This window comes from Zonotrichia albicollis, chromosome 15 (assembly GCF_047830755.1).
Source record: "Zonotrichia albicollis isolate bZonAlb1 chromosome 15, bZonAlb1.hap1, whole genome shotgun sequence".
Taxonomy (NCBI): Eukaryota; Metazoa; Chordata; class Aves; order Passeriformes; family Passerellidae; genus Zonotrichia; species Zonotrichia albicollis.
Window position 1 is genome coordinate 15,872,664 of NC_133833.1, and position 5,265 is coordinate 15,877,928.

General features: G+C 42.4%; 1 protein-coding gene across 5 annotated transcripts in view; it reads left to right on the forward strand.

Moving 5' to 3' along the window:
• Positions 1 to 5,265, forward strand: part of LOC102065439 (protocadherin alpha-C2) — a 93,476-nt gene that overhangs the window by 86,281 nt on the left and 1,930 nt on the right. The window lies entirely within an intron of this gene.

Below are 5,265 nucleotides of genomic sequence, written 5' to 3' on the forward strand. Positions count from 1 at the left end.
CTTGCCAGCTAAATATGTGACCTACTCAACTGCAGAGTCTCTGCTGCTCTGGCTTCCATTTAAAGTCTACTGAGACATTTGTATTTCGGTGAGAGTAGGAAAGGGATGGGGTGAAAAGTTCATTTCCCATTTTAGCTTGCAGACACACAGGCAAAGAAGCATCAGGACCTGCAGGTGCAGCCTAGATTTTGGGTTCTGCTGCATGCAAGCATTTAAAAATTTAATTATTTGGTCATTGAACATGAAGTCTAAAGTATTCCTCGAGAATAAAAGAAAAGGTTCAAAGTAATCCCAAAAATTACCCCAGGAAATGACCAGACTCTGGGCTTTTATGTATGAACTCTGGCAACCCCCCTCTCTAGCTGTAGGAAGAAAAGAAGTGTAATGTTTTAAATTAAGTGTTATAAATATAACCAGGGGGTTTGTTTTATTTAGATTTTCCTCTAAGTTTAATAAACAAATTTGAAGCACTCAATTAAAGATGCAGAAAATACGCAAAAGAAGTACAACTAATCCCATTAAATGTAAAATTACACATAAGGAGAAAGCTTTTGTTGTTGAATCCCTGCTGATAAGAAGAGATATTTAAGGAAGCATTGGGAACTAGGTAGTAAATGACATTTATCCTTGATCTGAAATGCCTCAATATATGACTTTGTCAGTGCAGCTGAACTGTGACCTTCCAGCCTGCCAATACAGATAAATACACATATTCTCAGGTAAATCATGCAGAAGAGACATTTCCTGAGGACTGGAGAAGCCCCACTTGTAGGAAATTATGATTATTAACTCATTAGATTCTCTGTGTCTCTGTCTCTTTGTATGCAAGCTCTCCACACAGGTGTAAGGATAATTAGTTTTCTTTGGCTTAGTGAGTACTAAGGAGTATTAAAATGCTTATTTGATATGGACAACAAACATATTCAGGGGCTGGGACAAAACCAGACATAGGTGCAAGCAAACCCACACAGACTGAGAGAATCCTGATTCCAGGGTAGGTGGGATGGGTTTGTTGTGTTTGGACGCATGAAGTCAGATGTTTTTGTGACAAATGTTACTGACTTCATCAGTGAGCTGATTTGCCAAGTCAGAACCAGATTAAAGGGTTGTTTTCCTGCTCTGAATTAGATTTCAGTAGTGCAGATGTGGATGTGCACCCCATTAGTCTGGCAAGAGGTTTCATACAGGAGATTCTTTGCCTCAGGGATACCCTGGATTCCTGCACGTTGCTGTATTTGTGTGGTCAAATGGATAACATCGAGTCACTGTCATTGTCCCATGGCCTGTGTTCAGCCTCAAAAGTTGATCAGAGGACTGGAGCACCTGTCCAGGAAAGGCTGAGAGAATTGGGATTGCTCAGCCTGCAGAAAAGAAGCTTCAGTGATGAGTTTTCTCTTTGAGTTTTCTCTTTGAGCTAGGTCTTATGAGCTCTTTGAGAATCCATCATACCTGAGATAGCCTAGCTACTTCAAATGGTATAAAATTAGTAGGATGACTTCTGAGGTAGTATTGGAAACAGAGAAGTTTTAATAAAAGGCAAAATAACAAAATTCTTGTTGAGAAAACTTGAGCTTGGGGCAAGAGGTTCTTGCTCTTGCTAAAACACTCCACAAAAGTGATTATTTCCTTTGTTCTCTTCTTTTTCTGGTGAATTACTTACGTAGGACTTTTTTGCTTCTGTCTAATTGGGTAGCTTTAGGTTTGAGGTGAAGTCTTAAAGGCCTTATGAGTTGTCTTTTTACCAAATTGAGGTGATAAACTTCTGGACTTTTTTCCTTTTCAAGGAGACAAAGGACAATTTGGTCACTCCATCAAAGGGGGCATGTTCCTACACTTCAGGGTGACCTTACTGCCTCTCCCACTACCTGGGGGGAGTGCACAAGATGGAGAGAGACTATTTGCAAGGGCCTGGAGTGACAGGACAAGGGGAATGGTTTCAAACCCACAGAGGAAGGTTTAGATCAGTTATTAGGAAGAATACAAGGCAAATGTGGTGAGGCCCTGGCTCAGGCTGCCCAGAGAAGCTGTGGCTGCCCCATCCCTGGAGTGTTTAAAGCCAGGTTGGATGGGGCTTGGAGCCACCTGGCCTAGAGGAAGGTGTCCCTGTCCATGGCAGGGGGTTGGAACTGTGTGAAATTTGGGGTCCCTTCCAACACAGGCCATTCTATCATTTTATGTTTCTCATAAAAGGTGTTTTGTTTCTCATTTTATGTCTCTGTGCTCACACCAAGGTGGCCCAGCCATGCACTGCAGCTCCAGCTGTGATGTGGTGGCCCTGCAGCCCACAGAGTTCTCACCCTCTACTCTTCAAAGGAATTTTTCTACTATTCTTTGCTACAGGGTTCTCCCCAACCAGGGCAAGGGTGGGTCAAACATGATTTGAGGTCACCTTCAGATGTATTTTTCCTGCCAGGAACAGAAAAAGAGTGTTGGGTCTGGGCCAGTGTTTGGAATGCATATTGTGTGGGTTTGCTGGGAGAAAGAGAGGATTTATTTGTCAAATAGGGCTTAATTTATTGTGTGCAACAGGAAAGCTCACATTTTTGTATTGCAGCAGAAAGGCAATTGATTAATAATTTGGAAAAAGGCCAAGACACACATTTTCCACCTTTGTAATTTGTCATCTCAGAGAAACAAAAGTGATATATAAAAGGTACCTGAACAAAACAATTTATTAAGCAGAAATGAAAGCTGGTTCATATTAATGTATTTATTATGAAAGAAATGTATTTCTAGGACATTGTTGTTACTTACAGGAAACATGTAAAAAATCAAAAGCTGATACTTAGGACCATAGGAAATATACAGAAGAGCTACAACTGATAAAATGGAGGAGCTCTTACATTAATAATAACTTCAGAAAAGCTATATGAGACTAGAGTTGTTAAGGTCACTAAAACAACATCAGCAGCTCCTGGAAAGAACACAAAGTCAAAGCTCCTTCATCATTAAATACAATATTAGGGGGGAAAGAAGTGTACAGTGTCTTCTAGTTCTTGATTAAATATCACATTGTAAAAGCAGTCATGTCATGTCCATGTGCCTTGGAGGTTCAGAGATGCCAAAGATTTCATGTGCCAAAACCTCTTACACTGATGGGTTCAGAGATGGTTCTGATGTGTTTTGTAAACACATTTCTTGGGCTTTGTAACATAGACCGGCTGCATCACTACAGAATAGCTTAAAAAAGGAATCCTGCTTCCCAGCCTTGTTTTGCTGCCAGGCAGGAGAAAGGTTGTCAGGCAGCAAAATATGTCTTTTCAGCTTTTGAACCTAAAAGCAGAGCCTTATGTCTCTATGCAGCACACACCATTTATTTCATAAAACAGAAAATTGTACAAACAACATAACGGAAGATGTAGAATTGTTAAAGACTAAGAAATACAGGAGCTGCTGAAGTTAATACAGCACTCTTCACTACAGCTGCAGTGGTACAGAGCAGCCAGTACCAGGTGTTTGCTGGCAGAACACTGGGAATCTCCCTTTAGAATATCTGCTTTCTTTTCTCTTCCTGCTCTCTTTAACCTGCAGACGACCTTGGACTTCTCAGTTTCTTCTCCCCCATCCAATGTCCTCATCTCCTCTTCCAAGAGACATGGAATCCCTCTGAAATGGTTTTCCAACACAGTTCCCCCTCCTTCTTTACCCCAAACCTCTTTGCCTCTTCAGCTGGACAGCTCTGATACATGATGCTGAGATTTAATCAGATCAATGGTGTTGGAATTGTTTGTGTGCTGTTGTGGGTTTGTGTGTGGCTAGGAATGAGAGTCCCATGTTTTGTTACTGAACTTTTAGAAATAGTTTTCATCTGATTTGAGGGCTTTAGCATCAGAGCATAAACACTGAGTTTCCCCCTCACCACAGTTGTTAAAACACTTTCCATGATACATTAAAATAGATATGCTGTTCCTATTCAAAATTGGCAGTTATGTAAATTACAACAAATGTTCAAAGTATAAAAGGAAAGAAAACAACCAAGTCTTAAGGCTTTCTCTCACAGGAAAACCTAATTCTGTAGCATCTTATTTTGCTAGAAATTCATCCTTGTCAGAGCAACATACGCAAACATTTCAATCTGATTAACTCAATCTAATCAAAATAATGGAAACAAAATTAAAACTGATGAAGTCAATCCTGCAAGCCTAAAACTGGGGATAGAACATCACTTTATATTTGCCTGTATAAAATACTGTGATTTAGAGAGAATATCAGGGTATTCTAGGATTCCGTGAAGACCATGAATGTTTCTGAGACCAGACTGTGCACACCCTGATGGAAGCAATCCTGCAGTATCTCTGCCCAGGCAGTTCAGTTTATTCTGGTTTTGCTCTGTCTGCTGCTCAGCCACATTGCATCCATACCTACACCCAAACACACATGCTGGCTGGCCTCAGGTTCCTCTCTGGGACGCACCAGCTCAGGGTCACACAGTGGGTCAGCTTGGAAGGGACAACAGCAGCTCATCTGGTCCAACCTCTGTTTAAGCAGAGCTCATGGCACAGGATTGCATCCGGATGGTTCTGGAATATCTCCAGTGAGGGGAACCCCACAACCTCTCCGGGCAATCTGTTCAGTGCTTAGTCACTGCACAGGAAAGAAGTTCTTCCTCATGTTCAGGTGGAACTTCCTGGGCATCCATTCCTGTCCCCTCTTGTCCTGATCCATTCCTGTCCCCTCGTCCTGATCCATTCCTGTCCCCTCTTGTCCTAATCCATTCCTGTTCTCTCTTGTCCTGCTGCTCAGCACCACTGATCAGAGCCTGGCTCCATTCCAGCCTCTTGACATTCTCCCTTCTTTCCCTGCACGAGGGTTCCTGGGCACATCCATACAGGATGGTTCGCTAAAATACCCACCTGGACGTGCATAATGCCAAGGCTGTCACTCCCTGCCCTGGCCACTCTGCTAACCCTGTCCCAAAAGGCTCAGCACCCTCAAACACACCCTTTTGCAATGCAACGCACATGCCTGTGTTTCCTGCTGTAAAACACTACAATGGGCTGCATCACAGTGATCTCTTACTCCAAACACTTCAAATCCAAAAGAACAAAATGGGATCCAGAGCCTGTTGCACCCAAGAGCACGAGGAGGGGGTCAGTGCATGCAAACACTGAGCAGACTGGACAAGAACCAATGGCTAACCCCAGATGAGCAGCCAGGAAATGAGAGTCTCTGTAGGCTGAAGCCTTTCAAACAGAAAGCTGCTGTTCACTGAGTGCCTGTATTTAAAGATGCTTTAAGGTTTTCTTGCTGTTTTGACTTTTTCAG